General features: G+C 49.0%; 1 protein-coding gene across 1 annotated transcript in view; it reads left to right on the forward strand.

The window, feature by feature from the left end:
• The first annotated feature begins 883 nt into the window (after nucleotides 1-883).
• Nucleotides 884-21,260, forward strand: part of ETS1 (ETS proto-oncogene 1, transcription factor) — a 148,103-nt gene continuing 127,726 nt past the window's right edge. The window contains exon 1 of the mRNA XM_061166769.1: nucleotides 884-945. The gene's annotated coding sequence lies outside the window, so the exon portion shown is untranslated. The remainder of the gene's footprint in view (nucleotides 946-21,260) is intronic.

A 21,260-nucleotide genomic window follows, 5' to 3' on the forward strand; every position in this document is an offset into this window, starting at 1 on the left:
AACAAATATCTCTAGTGAAATAATACTATTCAGAGAAATGATGTTACACTGTAATATTTTTCTGAATCTGTATATTTTCACCTAGAACAAGAGTTTCTCACTGTTTAGATTTTCTCTAAATGAGGAATGTATCAATATTTCTGCCCTTTTATTCCTGAACCATGGACTAGGAGTCAGAATCACTGCAACTAATCTATTTTAGAGATCACCTAAAACCAGACTTACGTGGAGAGGGTAACTTAACTTAGTTTCAGAATTCCCAATTCTCAATATGGTCTGCTCGCTTCCATAGAGTTATTTTCATTTCCTTAGGAAACTTCGCATTTCACATCAGGTTACTAGAGATAAAGCCTGGTTCCTAGAGATAAGCTCAGCTGGTGATGGGGTGGTAGACAGTCAGCTCTCTGCCAGTCTGCGCTGACCCTTACAACTCTCTCCTGACCCCTGGTCTAGGTTAAATGGGGTCTCCATTGAGAAAGGTGAGTCATGAATATTCACATGTTCAGTAGAGACTAAATCTAAAGCTAGAGCGAACGCTGAAAGTTATCCCATTGAAGGAGTTCTCTTTAGCTCACATCTCTCCAGGCTACTCTCTATGGCTGAATTACATTTAATTGAAGGGCAATTCCAATGATATGAGTTAAGGTGTGATCTGGTGTTATCTCACTAAGTAATATGATTTGCTTTTCCTTCTAGACTGCAGAGCCTATTCTAGTGGCTGCCTTTGTGGAGTCAGGGGCCCGTGGAACACTGGCTTTTTTCCAGCTTTTCTGGGCTTGACCACACCCCCCCAATTTGAGGAGGCCGCTCTATTAGGAACATTATGGTCCCTGCATCCTCTTTAGCCTCCGAGCAGAGGATTCCCGCAGGTAGTTGGGAAGAGACCAGAGACTTTGAGGGAGCTCACTCTGGACCCATTCTTCACCCAGTCTCTCCGGCAAAGTAGTAAGTGAGTGGGGTGTGAGTTTCTGACTAAAACTTTGTGGTCCATTTTCCTTTTTTTTTTTTTTTGTTCATTTGGTGGAATTAACTGGTAAATTGATGGGGACTTTCAGGATACAAGCGGCTTTCTCTTTCTCTTTTCACATTTTTCTATATTTTTCATTCAACTGCTTAAGAACCATTTTCAAAAATACTTCCTAACCTTGTTAGAATAGTCTGAAACCAAGACTGTCTCCCCTTTCCTCCTGTTTCATAAAAGCAAAATCACACACATTTTAGACACTCGCCGATTACTTGTCAGAAACTGAATTTTCTTCACATCTTGGAGTGCTTCCAAAGAAATAAAGCTGTAGTTAAATGTAGACATTTCTTTCCTTTTTTCTCTTTCACTCCTAGCGAGCCATTGTTTTACTTCTAAAATTTTTGAAAAATTTTCTTTTAAGCTCAGCAGCTTCATGAATTGCGTATATTGTAAGAAAACTGTTACAGGTTTGAGTCTTGCAAATCAGACTAGGCTTTTCGGTGTTTTTTTACCTGTTTTGTGACTCAGTTTTCCAAGGGACTGTACTTCTTTTGGACTATACCTGAGGCAGGAGGAGTCTGAAAGTCGAGGTGGGTATCTCGTGGAGCTTGAATCCCTGGGCAGCTCTGCGCACAAGCAGGGGGTGTGGTGTGGACGGCCACCCGCTTCCACTGGTGATTTCTGTCTCTGGCAATCTCATTTTGTTTGGGGCTTTTCATCTATTATGAAAACATCTCTGTCACCCCCTTTTAAAGTTGCGTTTCATGTAGGTGAACTGTTCAAAAGATGCTGGGTTACCGAGATCGAGGCTTTTGATTGCAGGTTTTCCTAATCACCTTTGGGGTAAGATTTTTTTTTTTTTTTAAATCACAAGGCCATTTTCCCTCCTACTTCATACCATTCCTGTGCAACTGAAAAGAGAGATATTTGTTAAACAACGGGAAATCCAGGTTCTGAAATGGCAACTCTGGCAGCTCCATTTGATTTGTAAAATGCCTGGCACTCTGAGTCTTTCGACAGCTGTTAAGTCTGGACGGCAACACCTTCTTTTTATCTAAAGAGAAACCTCTTTGCTTCTGCAGGCGTGGGCCGGGCAGGGGCGGGGGCTCTGGAGATTCTTCCTTACCTGTTGTTTCTGAGTGGAGGGGAGAGAGAGCTAATGAGTTAATGTCTGCAAAGTGCTTTGAAGATGAAAAGGCCTTTTCATGTGTTCAGCATCGTCGTTATTAATATTAATATTTGAAGAAGCACGCTGCTCCTAATTGTAAATCAACAACTCCCATCCTTGCCAACTCAGGAGTGAAAAAACAAACAGCGAAGGCAGCCAGGCCGTCTCTTCCGTCCTGGTTCCGCAGCTGAGGATGTGGGAAGCCTGATTCCAGAGAGAGCTGCTTACACGGAGGTGCTGCTTATTAGAGGTGCAGGCAGGTCCCGGAGCAGAGCCTGGGGGAGGGTGGGGAGCAGGGTGTAACCCTTCAACATGGGGTCACCTGTGACCTTGGAGGACGGGTTGAAAGCATGGATCTGGACCAACTGCCTGCCTCAGATGATAATGGAGTTCAAAGGTGATGGGGTCAGAACTGGCACTAGTGCAGGCTTTGGTCTGTTAGAGATTGGCTTTGGAACTGAGAACAAGTAATTTGATGTGACTGCGCTTTCTTTTCTTCCTCTCTAAAATGGGAATACTGGGGGGAAAAAAAGTGACTAATGATTTGTGCTCCACCTACTTCATGAGAATAAAAGTAAACAGCCTAGAGCTTTGAAGAATGAAAATAGTGCCAGTAAGGTTGACGGAGAGTCTGAAGTAACCTTGTAACAAATTGGGTGTGTGGGTGCCAGGTCCCCAGGGGGGGTGAGTCAGAGGGCAGACAAATGCTCCGGAAACACATCATTGGCTCTGCCAGATCCCTCAGTGATGGCATCACAGTGTTGCTTGATTTCTTACTGATAATTCAAGCTCTGCTGTATCTCCTGGTTTTATTGATTGGTGAACAGATCTGTTTCTTAACAGCAATTCTCCTTCTCTAATTACCCACTCAAAACTCCCATTTCTGTATTAAACAGCAGAAGGGAGCTGGGACATCCTTTCCCTCCTCCTCTCCCTCCTTCTTTCCCCATCCCCACCTTCCTCCTCTCACTCTTTCTCTCTCCCTTTCTTTTTGGAAATGAAAACATATTTAGCATTTGAGCCCTGTAAGTGTGGTGGACAGCTATTTAGTGACATTTGAGAGGAATCTTCATTCCTGGGCCAATCCAGATATGAAGACCACTCATTTATATGCCCTTCCATCTCCTTTGTCCCCGCTCTACTGCAAATGCAGCTGTAGGGAACTCAATCTTTTAATCCTGATGATTCTCTAGGTGTAATACCTGTCTTCTCCACTTCACCAGAGGAAGGATAATCACCCCTGAAGTTTCCTGAGCACTTGGCAAGTCCTAGGGCCCTTGTGCTCTGCATGGGCTGGGCTGCTACTTTAACCTACAATGAAGTCCGTGAGGTGGGCACTCTTGTTATTCCCATTTAGCAGATGAGGACTCTGAGGCTGGTACTCAGAATGATTTGGTTGGTGGTGAGACCTGATTAGAACCAAAGGCATATATATGTATACTGATTCACTTTGCTCTATAGTAGAAAGTAACACAACATCGTTAAGCAGCTATACTCCAATAAAATTTTTTTTTTTTTAAAAAAGGACTAAAACCATATGGGTGCAGAGCTGCGGCTAGAGTCATGTCTCATAGGAACCTAGTAACTTTGAGGCACTTATACAAATTCAGGCTAAATTTCTCTGCTTAGCCCAATGGTTGATTTATCTGGGAGAATACCATGACTTATGCTTCTTTTCCAAAGGAGAATCTATGAATGAATGATTCATTGTTAGGAAGACACTGACTCTGAAGAAATGCTACAAGGTCTAGTTGACAAGATCAGTAAATCTCTCTCTTGATCCCTTTTGGGACAAATTTTGATGGAACTTCAAAGAGTTGCAAAACAGCGCAAAGAATTTCGATAAGATTTAAGTCCTCTTTTAAGTCCAATGTGCATAAAATAAGACTTCCCTGGTAGTCCAGTGGCTAAGACTCAGAGTTCCCAATGCTTGGGTTCTATCCCAGGTCAGGAAACTAGATCCCACATGCTGCAACCCAGTGCAGTCAAATAAATAAATATTTTTAAAATGTGAAAAATATAGTGCCCTTTGGAGCTCCTAGTGATCCTGAAGCCAAAAGGATTCCTCTGGGTGGGGGAAGAGAGAGCAGTGATGCCAGTTTCTTGACATTTGAGGTGAAGTAACTCAAACCCTGGCTTCTTAGGAAAGGCAGGAAGCCCTGTCAGATGCTGCCCTCACCCTCACCTGGCACAAGGCTTGAGACGGACGCACGGCTCCTGGGCTGCGCCTTCTCCCTGGCTGGGCTTGCAAAGCAACTAAGATAACAACCAACCTCTGCTCAGCTTGTGGTCCAGACTCTTCTTGCCTGTGCCTCAGTGGGCTCTGCCTTCCAAACACCTTGTTGTAACCACTCCTGAATTTAACCGAGGGAGTCCGGACACTGCCTCGTTGCTCAAAATGAGCATCGCAGGGGATCTTGTCTGAAATGCAGACCGTCTGGCTGTACCTTGAAACCTGATTCTCAGGTGATTCCTAGGTGATTGCTATGTAAATCGGTTTGGAAAGCACGGTTTAAAAGCAAAAGCAAAAACAAAAGCAAAAATGTAAAAAACAGAAAAAACAAAAACTTGCAGTGTTTTCCACAGCAGCTTACAACTTGATTATATTTATATCTCATTGCCAAAGTGTAAGGCCACATAAGATTCACACTTCTATCAAAGGAAGCTGGATATTTCCCCCGTGTGCTAAGCAATCTTTCAGCCTGTTTGTTCCCCAAGGTAAGAAAACTGCTTACTTCTTGGTTTTATGCATAACAATGGTACAAGCAGACCGCCATTCAACAGAAATTGTGGCGCTTTTCTCTTGTGAAATTCTTGGCTAAGGCTACTCAACCTGTGATTATGGGAGGGAATCTTATTTTGATTATTTAAATGCAAGTCTTTTTAGAAACAGATACGGTATATTGGCCATCTGGGTTCTGTTTCTAATATCCGAATAAATAACCTCTGCAGTAAAAACCACAATTACTATTAATTAGTCAATGCTTACTAGTGCCAGGCACTGTGATAAAATAGCAATAATAATAATAGCCACTATTTATTGACCATTTTATCATGTGTGAAATAATATGCAGGGGTTTCATTTTATATAACCCTCCTCAAAAAACCTGAAAGGGTTGGTATTATTTTTTCCATTTTGCAGTTGAGGAAATAAAGACTGTGAGATGAAGAAATGTGTCTTCACACTCAGTAAGGGCTTCCCAGGGGGCGCTAGTGGTAAAGAATCCGCCTACCAATGCGAGAGACGTGGGTTCCATCCCTGGGTGGGAAAGATCCCCTGGAGGAGGGCATGGCAACCCACTCCAGTTTTCTTGCCTGGAGGATCCCATGGACAGAGAAGCCTGGTGCGCTACAGTCCAAAGGGTTGCAAAGAGTCAGACCCAACTGAAGCGACTTAGCACACAGGCACACACACACTCAATAAGGAGGTCCCAGTCAACCATAATCTATCTATCTTTATCACTCTGCTAAACACTTAACCTCTCTGGGTTCAGTTCATTCAAATAAAAAATGGACAGATTTGATGAGATTTTTTTCCAACTCCAATTCATTGACTTTACCAAATCCCTCTTTATATAAGCATGCCAGGAAGCTGTTTAGCAGTATGCTGAGAAATTTGAAACTTACAGTTTGGGCAATAGAACAAATAAAATCCCACCGTGAAAAATGACCATCAGACATAGTCCAAGAAGTTGCTCGCTGGATTTGAGAGATTGAAGGCAGCTGGTGTGCTTCGTTCAGTGTTAAAGGGCATTATTAAAACTCTCCGGACTCCATTCATTCATTTTTCTCTCAATAGCTATGTCTATATTTACAGCATCTCTCAGTTTTGTTGAGAGCTTCTTAAGAGCCAGAGCCATATCTAAATTCTAGATTATATCTGACATAACTCCACGCGCTGTGGGTTGAAAAGTAGTTCTTTAAACTTTTAGGCTCCTTGGGGATTTTTTTGGCAGTCACCATGGGGTTAGAGTTGACATTTTAGCTTGAAGCGCTCTCTGGGTTCAACGTGGCCAAGAATCTCATATACCATGACCTCTGCTATAGCTGTCCTTGACGCCAAGATGCTTCACATCATTCCTCCAGCTTACTCATTTTTGTTTCTAGTTTCTTAGAGAAAAAAATCTAATTTTTTAATACTATAACTTTGTATTTCCCCCAGCACACTTTTTTTTATTAAAGTATAATTTGCAAACAGTAAAAATCACCCTTTTTAGTGTATAGTTCTACAAATTTTGGCTAATGTATAAATCAAGTATTTATAATGTATAAATCAATGTATTACAATCAAGATATAAAACAGTTCCAGCATTCAAAAAAAATTCCTTATGCTTCTTTATAGTCAAATCCTCTTCTCACCTCCAGGCCATGTTCTTTGACCCTATGGTTTTTCTTTTTCAAGAATATCATATAAATGGAATCATATAGTAGGTAATTTTCTTTCATTTAGCATACTTTATTTTAGATTCACTCATGCTGCTGAGTGTATCAATAGTTCTTTCCTTTACATTGCTATGTAATATTCCACTACATGATATACCAGTTATAACTTTAATTTTGATAATATATTATTGTTAAGTTTACTACTACTACTATTGCTATTTAAATCTATATCTATACTAAAAAAGTCCAAGCTTTTAGTTTGGTAATCTTCCCTAGAGTGTCTTTCAATTCCATCTCCCACTTCCCTATAATCCATTTGACTACTGGGTTATTCTTTGTTCTCTAATCTACTGTTTTCTTATTTCTGAGTCTTTGTGCATACTTCTAGCTACCCATTTTTCAAGGCCCATTTCAATGCCAATTCCTCTTGAAGTTTTCCTTCAGCATCCTTCCAGAAGTCATCTCTTCATCTTTTATGTTCCCATAATATATCACTTACACCAGCATTTCTCAAACTTTAATGTTCTTATGGATCATTTTGGAATAGAACCTGAACTCTGTAGTTCCCCTAGCTCCTAAGTGCTTTTCCATGCTACTGGTCTGAGAGGAACCACAATACTGTTGAGTAGCAAGGTCTTATAATTGGCTCATTGTCTCTTATAATTGCCTCATCAACTAGAAAAATAACTATATAAAAGAGAAAAGTGATTTATTCTCAGCCTGGGAATTGCCATAGCATCTAATACAGAGCTATGCAGCTGGTCAATCTTAGCTAACTAGATAAAATCCCATTTTTTTTTTTTTTTGCCATATTTGAGATTCATCTTATTCATTCAAAGTTTAGGACTAATCTAAAAATGTTTGTTATTCATGTAATTTTGGAGGCATGCATGTAAATTTGATGAGCTCCGGCATGTTCAGGGTGGTGTGGCCACAGACATGCATGCATGTAAATTTGGAGACAAAAAGAAATAGCTGTCACTCATAACTTTCTCTTGCATATAATTAACATCAATAGTATGGAAATATAATTTGGTCCTGATAATATTTCACACATTTATTCTTTCCCATATTTACTATAATAGCTTTCTTGCTCTTATAATATAGATTTTCCAAGTAATTGCTTTTGTAGTTGTTGTTTAGTTACTAAGTTGTGTTCAACTCTTTGTGACCCCATGAACTGCAGCACACCAGGCTCCCCTGTCCTTCACCATCTCTCTGAGTTTGCTCAGACTCATGTCCATTCAGTCGGTGATGCCATCCAACCATCTCATCCTCTGTTGTCCCCTTCTCCTCCTTCCTTTAATCTTTCCCAGCATCAGGGTCTTTTCCAGTGAGTCAGCTCTTCGCATCAAGGGCCAAAATATTGGAGCTTCGGATTCAGTATCAGTCTTTCCAATTTAATTGCTTAGATTCTACCTAAAAAGTAAAACCTATGAAGAAGAATATTTCACTGTTAATATCTGGCCTGTAATTATCCTTGAGTCTACCTTTATCTGATTCTGTTAGCCAAATCCTCATTTTGCCACAGAGTTCTGAATGATGCAAATCCCAATTTTTTATTTAGTTGTTTATTGAGTGCCTACTACATGCATGGCACTGGAGTGTGTCTGAAGAACAACCGTGGTTATTTTCTGAATTTCAGGATTTGATAGAGGATGAGGAATACCATTTGAGGACAAGCCTGTAGCCACTTTTATTGTCAGACAGCTGATTGAATGTTACCTGTAGTTTTTCAGAGGATGTTCCCATACTAGAAAGAGCAGAGCCTTAGTTTCCGGAAAGTTTTGGAGACTTAAGACTGGCATTGTGCTCGTAAAATTCCTAGACATAGAAGAGCGGGCAGGGTTTAATATACTCCCTTGAGGTTTACGAGAGATGCCCCCTTCTGCCTCTGCTGACAGCACCATCCCAGCAGAGTAATGGAGAGGTGTTTGTTTCCAGGAGGAGGAAACATAAAATGGTCTACAAGACACTATTAGCCCCTGATTATCCCAGCTCAGCAAACGAAAACCATCTTATATTCCCTGTTCCTTTCGGGAGATGTTAGTGAGTGACTTTTGTAATATTATAATAACAGGAGTCCATTTTTAGTATCCTAAGATAGATTGGTTGAGCTGTGTCAATTCATACAGAATCTGAGAGCGTTATGGTTAATTAGAAGATGACACTTGTTCAGAGAAATAGCAGATGGATATAAGTCATTTTCAAGCCTGTGTTCAAGTAAGAGTTGGGGGACTCATTAGCAGTGAAGCTGGGGAGAAACAAGACTGACATGTTCATTAATCTGTGAGTTGATGCTTCATGAACTTAGTGAAAGGGTTGGTGAATTGACTTTGAGATGCAGAAGCCAGTAACCCATGGATCAGAACATGGTCTTTATGGGCTGGTTTTGGCTCTTGAAATAAGATGGAAGATTTATTACCATCGGTTGGAATACTCAGTCAAGAAAATCAGGTTCCTAAAGAATTAGGAGTGACAGAAAGAATCCATCTTCAATTCTTACCAATTTCTTTTCTGCTTATGGTGACCACAGTTTCTCTGGGGGACTGAGGCTTGTTCAGCTATCTAAATCTGCTTACAGTTGAGTTCTTGGAGAATTAGACGTGGTAACTTTTGTTACACTGGCAGATCAAGGAAGAGAGAGTCTTAAATGGTTTGAAAACTACAAATGGACTTCTCATGAGAATTAGAAAGAAAATAATGGGAGACAATACACTCATCAGTGGGCTATGTCCATTAGTTCAGAGAAGAATATGATCCTGCTTGCAGTTAATATTAAAGAAATCTAACCTCATAGTTGCATATGGACACATCATCACAGGTGATGTCCCTTTTTTCCTTTGTCTCAGAGATATCTTTGCTGTCTTGGGTATACTCAGGCACTGTGAGACACAACTCCTGCATATGTTAGCTATATTCACATACAGGTCTTTTCTTCCTTCAGTCGACAAGCATATTGTACATCTGTTAATACAATGTGTCAGCTAAAAAGACACAGTCCCTACCCTCTAGCAACTTATGATGCAGGATCAGAAACAGAGATGCAGGAAGTACTCTGAACTGTTAGGTACATTGTGAGAGTGAATCCCAAACCTGAGGATCGAGAATGTCCATCTAATTGACAAGAAGAATTAGAGACTGCTCCCTAGAAGAGGTAACACTCAGTCTGAGTCTTTAAAAAACAGATTTATACTCAGAAAGAAGATATTCAAACTCTTTCTGTTGTAAATGAAAGATGTTGCTTCGGTGATGTGGGTGACAGTGTTGCCTCTAGTTTGGCATGTATGTGGATGATCATTTTCTCAGTCATATCCCAACTCTTAGCAACGCTATGGACTGTATCCCTCCAGTCTCCTCTGTCTATGGGATTTCCCAGGCAAGAATACTGTAGTGGGTTACCATTTCCTTCTCCAGAGGATCTTCCTGACCCAGGGATCGAACCCATGTCTCCTGGCTCTCTTGGACTTCAGGAGAATTCTTTACTTCCTGAGCCACCTGGGAAGCCCTTAGTTTGGCAAAGGTGCTATTGTTTAGGGAAAGTATCTTTTGAATGACTAATCCTATTGGAAGCCAAATTCTTTTTCCCCTGCATTCCAGGGTATGCTTGGAATATGGGAACTCTAAATTGTTGATATTAAAAGAAACATTTATTGCAAATCTATTTAAATTATGCACAATTTGCAAAAGAAAAAAAAAAAAAAGGAAAAACCTGCATCATCTATATTTTCTGTGACAGCTTTCTTATACTTCTGTATGTCTCATGTGTAGTCTTCTTACCCTGGGTATGTTATAGCCATAATTCTTGACCTAGAATACTAACACAAAGACTAGAGGGCAAGGTCAAATTTAAATCACAGTGGATTTGTTGGTAGCACTTTAATTTTGGCTTTTAAAAAGCATATTAAAAAACAGAAACATCACTTTGCCAACAAAGGTCTGTATAGTCAAAGCTATGATTTTTCCAGTAATCATGTATGGATGTGAGAGTTAGACCATAAAGAAGGCTGAGGACAAAGAATTGATGCTTTCAAATTGTGGTACTGGAAAGACTCTTGAGACTCACTTGGACTGCAAGGAGATCAAACCAGTTAATCCTAAAGGCAGTCAACCCTGAATACTTATTGGAAGGACTAATGCTGAAGCTGAAGCTCTAATACTTTGTCCATCTAATGTGAAGAGCTGACTCATTGGAAAAGACCCTGATGCTGGGAAAGACTGAGGTCAGGAGGAAAATGAGGCGGCAGAGGATGAGATAATTAGATAGCATCACTGACCCAATGGACACAAATTTGAGCAACCTCTGGAGATAGTGAAGCACAGGGTAGCCTGATATGCTGCAGTCCATGGGGTAGGAGATAGTGAAGGACAGGGCAGACTGGTGTGCTGTGGTCCATGGGGTAGGAGATAGTGAAGGACAGGGCAGACTGGTGTGCTGTGGTCCATGGGGTAGGAGATAGTAAAGGACAGGGCAGACTGGTGTGCTGCAGTCCATGGGGTAGGAGATATTGAAGGACAAGGCAGACTGGGGTGCTGCGGTCCATGGGGTAGGAGATAGTGAAGGACAGGGCAGACTGGTGTGCTGTGGTCCGTGGGGTAGGAGATAGTGAAGGACAGGGCAGACTGGTGTGCTGTGGTCCGTAGGGTAGGAGATAGTGAAGGACAGGGCAGACTGGTGTGCTGTGGTCCCTGGGGTAGGAGATAGTGAAGGACAGGGCAGACTGGGGTGCTGCGGTCCGTGGGGTAGGAGATAGTGAAGGACAGGGCAGACTGATGTGCTGTGGTCCGTGGGGTAGGAGAGAGTGAAGGACAGGGCAGACTGGTGTGCTGTGGTCCGTGGGGTAGGAGATGGTGAAGGACAGGGCAGACTGGTGTGCTGTGGTCCATGGGGTAGGAGAGAGTGAAGGACAGGGCAGACTGGTGTGCTGCCGTCCGTGGGGTAGGAGAGAGTGAAGGACAGGGCAGACTGGTGTGCTGCGGTCCGTGGGGTAGGAGATAGATAGTGAAGGTCAGGGCAGACTGGTGTGCTGTGGTCCGTGGGGTAGGAGAGAGTGAAGGACAGGGCAGACTGGTGTGCTGTCGTCCGTGGGGTAGGAGATAGTGAACGACAGGGCAGACTGGTGTGCTGTGGTCCATGGGGTAGGACATAGTGAAGGACAGGGCAGACTGGTGTGCTGTGGTCCGTGGGGTAGGAGATGGTGAAGGACAGGGCAGGCTGGTGTGCTGTGGTTCATGGGGTAGGAGAGAGTGAAGGACAGGGCAGACTGGTGTGCTGTGGTCCGTGGGGTAGGAGAGAGTGAAGGACAGGGCAGACTGGTGTGCTGCGGTCCATGGGGTAGGAGAGAGTGAAGGACAGGGCAGACTGGTGTGCTGTGGTCCATGGGGTAGGAGATGGTGAAGGACAGGGCAGACTGGTGTGCTGCGGTCCATGGGGTAGGAGATGGTGAAGGACAGGGCAGACTGGTGTGCTGCGATCCATGGGGTAGGAGATGGTGAAGGACAGGGCAGACTGGTGTGCTGCGGTCCATGGGGTAGGAGACGGTGAAGGACAGGGCAGACTGGTGTGCTGCGGTCCGTGGGGTAGGAGATGATAGTGAAGGACAGGGCAGACTGGTGTGCTGCGGTCCGTGGGGTAGGAGATGATAGTGAAGGACAGGGCAGACTGGTGTGCTGCGGTCCGTGGGCTAGGAGATGATAGTGAAGGACAGGGCAGACTGGTGTGCTGCGGTCCGTGGGGTAGGAGATGATAGTGAAGGACAGGGCAGACTGGTGTGCTGCGGTCAATGGGGTAGGAGATGATAGTGAAGGACAGGGCAGACTGGTGTGCTGCGGTCCATGGGGTAGGAGATGATAGTGAAGGACAGGGCAGAATGGTGTGCTGCGGTCCATGGGGTAGGAAATGGTGAAGGACAGGGCAGACTGGTGTGCTGCGGTCCGTGGGGTAGGAGATGGTGAAGGACAGGGCACTGGTGTGCTGCGGTCCGTGGGGTAGGAGATGGTGAAGGACAGGGCAGACTGGTGTGCTGTGGTCCGTGGGGTAGGAGATAGATAGTGAAGGACAGGGCAGACTGGTGTGCTGTGGTCCGTGGGGTAGGAGATAGTGAAGGACAGGGCAGACTGGTGTGCTGCGGTCCATGGGGTAGGAGATGATAGTGAAGGACAGGGCCGACTGGTGTGCTGTGGTCCATGGCGTAGGAGATGGTGAAGGACAGGGCAGACTGGTGTGCTGCAGTCCGTGGGGTAGGAGATGGTGAAGGACAGGGCAGACTGGTGTGCTGCGGTCCATTGGGTAGGAGATGATAGTGAAGGACAGGGCAGACTTGTGTGCTGCGGTCCATGGGGTAGGAGATGATAGTGAAGGAAGGGGCAGACTGGTGTGCTGCGGTCCATGGGGTAGGAGATGATAGTGAATGACAGGGCAGACTGGTGTGCTGTGGTCCGTGGGGTAGGAGATGATAGTGAAGGACAGGGCAGACTGGTGTGCTGCGGTCCGTGGGGTAGGAGATGATAGTGAAGGACAGGGCAGACTGGTGTGCTGCGGTCCGTGGGGTAGGAGATGATAGTGAAGGACAGGGCAGACTGGTGTGCTGCGGTCCGTGGGGTAGGAGATGATAGTGAAGGACGGGGCAGACCGGGGTGCTGCGGTCCATGGGGTAGGAGATGGTGAAGGACAGGGCAGACTGGTGTGCTGCGGTCCGTGGGGTAGGAGATGATAGGGAAGGACAGGGCAGACTGGTGTGCTGCGGTCCGTGGGGTAGGAGATGATAGTGAAGGACAGGGCAGACTGGTGTGCTGCGGTCTGTGGGGTAGGAGATGATAGTGAAGGACAGGGCAGACTGGTGTGCTGCGGTCCGTGGGCTAGGAGATGATAGTGAAGGACAGGGCAGACTGGTGTGCTGCGGTCTGTGGGGTAGGAGATGATAGTGAAGGACAGGGCAGACTGGTGTGCTGCGGTCCGTGGGCTAGGAGATGATAGTGAAGGACGGGGCAGACTGGTGTGCTGTGGTCCGTGGGGTAGGAGATGATAGTGAAGGACGGGGCAGACTGGTGTGCTGTGGTCCATGGGGTAGGAGATGATAGTGAAGGACGGGGCAGACTGGTGTGCTGCGGTCCGTGGGGTAGGAGATGATAGTGAAGGACAGGGCAGACTGGTGTGCTGCGGTCCGTGGGGTAGGAGATGATAGTGAAGGACAGGGCAGACTGGTGTGCTGCGGTCCGTGGAGTAGGAGATGATAGTGAAGGACGGGGCAGACTGGTGTGCTGCGGTCCGTGGGGTAGGAGTTGGTGAAGGACGGGGCAGACTGGGGTGCTGCGGTCCGTGGGGTAGGAGTTGGTGAAGGACGGGGCAGACTGGGGTGCTGCGGTCCGTGGGGTAGGAGATGGTGAAGGACAGGGCAGACTGGTGGGCTGTGGTCCATGGGGTAGGAGATGATAGTGAAGGACAGGGCAGACTGGTGTGCTGCGGTCCGTGGGGTAGGAGATGATAGTGAAGGACAGGGCAGACTGGTGTGCTGTGGTCCATGGGGTAGGAGATGGTGAAGGACAGGGCAGACTGGTGTGCTGCGGTCCATGGGGTAGGAGATGATAGTGAAGGACAGGGCAGACTGGTGTGCTGCGGTCCGTGGGGTAGGAGATGATAGTGAAGGACGGGGCAGACTGGTGTGCTGTGGTCCATGGGGTAGGAGATGGTGAAGGACAGGGCAGACTGGTGTGCTGCGGTCCGTGGGGTAGGAGATGATAGTGAAGGACAGGGCAGACTGGTGTGCTGCGGTCCGTGGGGTAGGAGATGGTGAAGGACAGGGCAGACTGGTGTGCTGCGGTCCGTGGGGTAGGAGATGATAGTGAAGGACAGGGCAGACTGGTGTGCTGCGGTCCATGGGGTAGGAGATGATAGTGAAGGACAGGGCAGACTGGTGTGCTGCGGTCCCTGGGGTAGGAGATGATAGTGAAGGACAGGGCAGACTGGGGTGCTGCGGTCCATGGGGTAGGAGATGGTGAAGGACAGGGCAGACTGGGGTGCTGCGGTCCATGGGGTAGGAGATGGTGAAGGACAGGGCAGACTGGTGTGCTGTGGTCCATGGTGTAGGAGATGATAGTGAAGGATGGGGCAGACTGGTGTGCTGCGGTCCGTGGGGTAGGAGATGGTGAAGGACGGGGCAGACTGGTGTGCTGTGGTCCATGGGGTAGGAGATGGTGAAGGACAGGGCAGACTGGGGTGCTGCGGTCCATGGGGTAGGAGATGGTGAAGGACAGGGCAGACTGGTGTGCTGCGGTCCATGGGGTAGGAGATGGTGAAGGACAGGGCAGACTGGTGTGCTGCAGTCCATTGGGTAGGAGATGATAGTGAAGGATGGGGCAGACTGGTGTGCTGCGGTCCTTGGGGTAGGAGATGATAGTGAAGGACGGGGCAGACTGGTGCGCTGCGGTCCATGGGGTAGGAGATGATAGTGAAGGACAGGGCAGACTGGGGTGCTGCGGTCTATGGGGTAGGAGATGGTGAAGGACAGGGCAGACTGGGGTGCTGCGGTACATGGGGTAGGAGATGGTGAAGGACAGGGCAGACTGGTGTGCTGTGGTCCATGGGGTAGGAGATGATAGTGAAGGATGGGCCAGACTGGTGTGCTGCGGTCCGTCGGGTAGGAGATGTTGAAGGACGGGGCAGACTGGTCCGCTACGGTCCGTGGGGTAGGAGATGATAGTGAAGGACGGGGCAGACTGGGGTGCTGCGGTCCATGGGGTAGGAGATGGTGAAGGACAGGGCAGACTGGGGTGCTGGGGTCCATGGGGTAGGAGATGGTGAAGGACAGGGCAGACTGGGGTGCTGGGGTCCATGGGGTAGGAGATGGTGAAGGACAGGGCAGAGTGGGGTGCTGGGGTCCATGGGGTAGGTGATGGTGAAGGACAGGGCAGACTGGTGTGCTGTGGTCCATGGGGTTCGAGATGATAGTGAAGGATGGGGCAGACTGGTGTGCTGCGGTCCGTGGGGTAGGAGATGGTGAAGGACGGGGCAGACTGGTGTACTGTGGTCCATGGTGTAGGAGATGATAGTGAAGGAAGGGGCAGACTGGGGTGCTCGGTCCATGGGGTAGGAGATGATAGTGAAGGACGGGGCAGACTGGGGTGCTGGGGTCCATGGGGTAGGAGATGGTGAAGGACAGGGCAGACTGGGGTGCTGCGGTCCGTGGGGTAGGAGATGGTGAAGGACAGGGCAGACTGGTGTGCTGCGGTCCGTGGGGTAGGAGATGATAGTGAAGGTCGGGGTAGACTGGGGTGCTGCGGTCCATGGGGTAGGAGATGGTGAAGGACAGGGCAGACTGGGGTGCTGCGGTCCGTGGGGTAGGAGATGGTGAAGGACAGGGCAGACTGGTGTGCTGCGGTCCGTGGGGTAGGAGATGATAGTGAAGGACGGGGCAGACTGGGGTGCTGCGGTCCATGGGGTAGGTGATGGTGAAGGACAGGGCAGACTGGGGTGCTGCGGTCCATGGGGTAGGAGATGATAGTGAAGGAAGGGGCAGACTGGTGTGCTGCAGTCCGTGGGGTAGGAGATGATAGTGAAGGACAGGGCAGACTGGTGTGCTGTGGTCCGTGGGGTAGGAGATGGTGAAGGACAGGGCAGACTGGTGTGCTGCGGTCCGTGGGGTAGGAGATGGTGAAGGACAGGGCAGACTGGTGTGCTGCGGTCCATGGGGTAGGAGATAATAGTGAAGGACAGGGCAGACTGGTGTGCTGCGGTCCGTGGGGTAGGAGATGATAGTGAAGGACGGGGCAGACTGGTGTGCTGTGGTCCATGGGGTAGGAGATGGTGAAGGACAGGGCAGACTGGTGTGCTGCGGTCCGTGGGGTAGGAGATGATAGTGAATGACAGGGCAGACTGGTGCGCTGCGGTCCGTGGGGTACGAGATGATAGTGAAGGACTGGGCAGACTGGTGCGCTGCGGTCCGTGGGGTAGGAGATGATAGTGAAGGACAGGGCAGACTGGTGCGCTGCGGTCCGTGGGGTGGGAAATGATAGTGAAGGACAGGGCAGACTGGTGTGCTGCGGTCCGTGGGGTAGGAGATGATAGTGAAGGACAGGGCAGACTGGTGTGCTGCGGTCCGTGGGGTAGGAGATGATAGTGAAGGACAGGGCAGACTTGTGTGCTGCGGTCCGTGGGGTAGGAGATGATAGTGAAGGACAGGGCAGACTGGTGTGCTGCGGTCTGTGGGGTAGGAGATGATAGTGAAGGACAGGGCAGACTGGTGTGCTGCGGTCCGTGGGCTAGGAGATGATAGTGAAGGACGGGGCAGACTGGTGTGCTGTGGTCCGTGGGGTAGGAGATGATAGTGAAGGACGGGGCAGACTGGTGTGCTGTGGTCCGTGGGGTAGGAGATGATAGTGAAGGACGGGGCAGACTGGTGTGCTGCGGTCCGTGGGGTAGGAGATGATAGTGAAGGACAGGGCAGACTGGTGTGCTGCGGTCCGTGGGGTAGGAGATGATAGTGAAGGACAGGGCAGACTGGTGTGCTGCGGTCCGTGGAGTAGGAGATGATAGTGAAGGACGGGGCAGACTGGTGTGCTGCGGTCCGTGGGGTAGGAGTTGGTGAAGGACGGGGCAGACTGGGGTGCTGCGATCCGTGGGGTAGGAGATGGTGAAGGACAGGGCAGACTGGTGGGCTGTGGTCCATGGGGTAGGAGATGATAGTGAAGGACAGGGCAGACTGGTGTGCTGCGGTCCGTGGGGTAGGAGATGATAGTGAAGGACAGGGCAGACTGGTGTGCTGTGGTCCATGGGGTAGGAGATGGTGAAGGACAGGGCAGACTGGTGTGCTGCGGTCCATGGGGTAGGAGATGATAGTGAAGAACAGGCCAGACTGGTGTGCTGCGGTCCATGGGGTAGGAGATGATAGTGAAGGACGGGGCAGACTGGTGTGCTGTGGTCCATGGGGTAGGAGATGGTGAAGGACAGGGCAGACTGGTGTGCTGCGGTCCGTGGGGTAGGAGATGATAGTGAAGGACAGGGCAGACTGGTGTGCTGCGGTCCGTGGGGTAGGAGATGGTGAAGGACAGGGCAGACTGGTGTGCTGCGGTCCGTGGGGTAGGAGATAGTGAAGGACAGGGCAGACTGGTGTGCTGCGGTCCTGGGGTAGGAGATGATAGTGAAGGACGGGGCAGACTGGGGTGCTGCGGTCCATGGGGTAGGAGATGGTGAAGGACAGGGCAGACTGGGGTGCTGCGGTCCGTGGGGTAGGAGATGGTGAAGGACAGGGCAGACTGGGGTGCTGCGGTCCATGGGGTAGGTGATGGTGAAGGACAGGGCAGACTGGTGTGCTGTGGTCCATGGGGTAGGAGATGGTGAAGGACAGGGCAGACTGGGGTGCTGCGGTCCGTGGGGTAGGAGATAGTGAAGGACAGGGCAGACTGGTGTGCTGCGGTCCGTGGGGTAGGAGATGATAGTGAAGGACGGGGTAGACTGGGGTGCTGGGTTCCATGGGGTAGGAGATGGTGAAGGACAGGGCAGACTGGTGTGCTGTGGTCCATGGGGTAGGAGATGATAGTGAAGGATGGGGCAGACTGGTGTGCTGCGGTCCGTGGGGTAGGAGATGGTGAAGGACAGGGCAGACTGGTGTGCTGCGGTCCATGGGGTAGGAGATGGTGAAGGACAGGGCAGACTGGGGTGCTGCGGTCCGTGGGGTAGGAGATGGTGAAGGACAGGGCAGACTGGTGTGGTGCGGTCCGTGGGGTAGGAGATGATAGTGAAGGACGGGGCAGACTGGGGTGCTGGTGTCCATGGGGTAGGAGATGTTGAAGGACAGGGCAGACTGGTGTGCTGCGGTCCGTGGGGTAGGAGATGATAGTGAAGGACGGGGCAGACTGGGGTGCTGCGGTCCATGGGGTAGGAGATGGTGAAGGACAGGGCAGACTGGGGTGCTGCGGTCCGTGGGGTAGGAGATGGTGAAGGACAGGGCAGCCTGGTGTGCTGCGGTCCGTGGGGTAGGAGATGATAGTGAAGGACGGGGCAGACTGGGGTGCTGCGGTCCATGGGGTAGGTGATGGTGAAGGACAGGGCAGACTGGTGTGCTGTGTCCATGGGGTAGGAGATGGTGAAGGACAGGGCAGACTGGGGTGCTGCGGTCCGTGGGGTAGGAGATAGTGAAGGACAGGGCAGACTGGTGTGCTGCGGTCCGTGGGGTAGGAGATGATAGTGAAGGACGGGGCAGACTGGGGTGCTGGGTTCCATGGGGTAGGAGATGGTGAAGGACAGGGCAGACTGGTGTGCTGCGGTCCGTGGGGTAGGAGATGGTGAAGGACGGGGCAGACTGGGGTGCTGTGGTCCATGGGGTAGGAGATGGTGAAGGACGGGGCAGACTGGGGTGCTGTGGTCCATGGGGTAGGAGATGGTGAAGGACGGGGCAGACTGGGGTGCCGGGGTCCGTGGGGTTGCAAAGACAGCAGCAACAACAACATGATAATCCCAGTGAAAACCACAAGTGACATCACAGTTATCACCTAGAAGCAGAGCAGAGCAGGGGGCAGAGTTGAGGGGAACTGGTTTCAGCCTCCACTGAGCCTGGTCTCCCCGGGGTCGCCTCCTCTTCTGCTGCCTTGGCCTGAAACACCCCTCTGAGTCCCCCGCCTCCCTTCCTTCTGTGTGTCAGTCAGCCTGCGCCTAGAGTGACCCAAATGGAAGCCAGTGTCAGCCTGTGCTCAGGACTTGTGGAGGGTGGGACTCCAGAGGCCATCACATGCTTTAGGAAGAACCAAGGGTCCCCAGAGTCCCAGAGCATTTTATTGGACGCAAGATGCCCACATAAACCAAACTGCTGCGTTTTTTCCCTCTGCATGGCGTGCCCATTTTCATCCTGAAAGTCCAGGGTGGTGAGGATGGACAGGCGAGGTGGCTGGTGGGCTAGTGGTGGGCTAGGGCAGTGGGGTGGTGAGCAACGGGGCTGCAGTGGGCCTGGACGCTGGGGTGGACCAAAGCTGGGAGCCCACTGTCTCCTGAGCACAAAGTCACTGCAGGCACTTTTGCTTGGCTGCTTGGGCACTGTGGCTCCCATTCAAGGAAGTGAGCTCAGCTCTTCTCTGCCCTCTGTCACCAAGAATTCAAACCATTTCTGCATTCACACAAGCCCGTGGATGCCTCTAGGCTGGGGAGTAAAGCTGAATTCACACAGTTGTTTTGTGTTTAGGCAGAAACGTTTATAATGCCAAGACAAAAACGTTGGTCCAGGCGATATCCAAATAGCTGTCATGTAGGAGGGAATTCTCCTTGGCCAACATGTCAATTTTTTTTTTTTTTTGCCCCCACACAGTCCTTGTGCTTTTTCTGAAAGGATTTACGTCTACAGCAGCTGGTCTCTGTCACCATCTACAAGTGGAAAAAGGGAGGGTTCTTTTTGTCTTTCTCCAAAAAATAATGAAGCGGTCATCCATTTCTGTCCCAGAGTTATTTCCTGAGATGAGAGCCCTCCAGAGCCCTGGCAACTCCCTCTTTCCAGCTTCCTCTGTGGGCAAAGGGCTTCTTCCCAAGGGAGTGTCAGTCACAGAGAATGAAGCTTCATGAATTCAGCCCAGCTCAGGCTGGACCCTGTGTGGGGCCATGGGGTTACTCACTCTCTCTCTCCATCGGAAAGAGAAAACACATTTCCACTAAACCTTTTTCCCAGCTATGTGGAAGGTTGGTAGGAGGAAGAGTGTTGCTTTTGATGCCTTTGAGCTAGGCTTCAGGACAAGGCAGCTGATCCCAAAAGCATTTCTTTTACAAATGTCTAAGTCTAGCAAGAATTCAGAAGGGCAAAGACTTGCCCCTGTTTGTGGAGTCCAGGGACCATCCATAAGGCCAAGTACACTGTGCAGTCTTCCATGGCTTCCTATTCCCCAGGCTTTGGCAGAACTGTTTTCGGTATTTTAGGTAAACTCCTCGTCATCTTGTATTCTAGTTCTCCATGAGTCTGTCTTCTCCACTGCCTGCAGATGGAGATCCAGCCTTTTCAGCTTTATCCCAAGTCGGATAGAAGGCCCATGAGGGAGGGGTCTCTGTTTACCTGTGTGTCTTGAGCATCCAAAACAGTGCCTGGTGCCCAGGAGGCACAGAGTAGCTATTTACTGAATGATTAACAAGTTCCTGGCAGAGGAAGCCTTAATGTGCCTGTTGAATAAATAATTGAGGTCTGTGATGACTCAGGGGACACCGGGGGCTTTCTGGAGGAAATTGAGGGCTAGATGGCTTACAAAAAGCAGCACGCTCCACACCTGGACATTCTCCTAAGGTTTAGGTTACCCTGCGGGGCCCTGGAGGGATGGGACAACTTTTCCCTAAGGAATCAGATCTTGGTTAAGCCATTATCAGTATGACACAATCTGTGCTGTCAACTTTTAAATCTCGTCTATGAGTAGATATAAAACTTTGAAGTGAGGGTGGTTGATGACTTATTAGGACTTTAAAATTTGATTTTGAGACCAAGAGCAGGAGCACTTCTGTACACTATATGGGCTGTGTCCACGCTGACCAGGCCCTCTCCCCTAGTGCAGAATCTGATATTTGCTAGCTGCTCACTGTTTTTAGAAGCAGACCCTGAATAGGGGACCACAACTCCAACTCCAGGTGGGAACAGTGTTCCTTAGACTAGAGTAATTCAATCTTTTCCAATTCTTCGGCTCTACCACCTGGAAGTTCCTCCTGGGAGCCATTTTTTTGCAATCAAGTCCCTGAAAAAACTAGAAAACAACATCTTGATTAACATAATTGTTGGTGTTTAGTTGCTA

Source organism: Dama dama, chromosome 2 (genome assembly GCF_033118175.1).
Source record: "Dama dama isolate Ldn47 chromosome 2, ASM3311817v1, whole genome shotgun sequence".
In the NCBI taxonomy this organism is placed as follows: domain Eukaryota; kingdom Metazoa; phylum Chordata; class Mammalia; order Artiodactyla; family Cervidae; genus Dama; species Dama dama.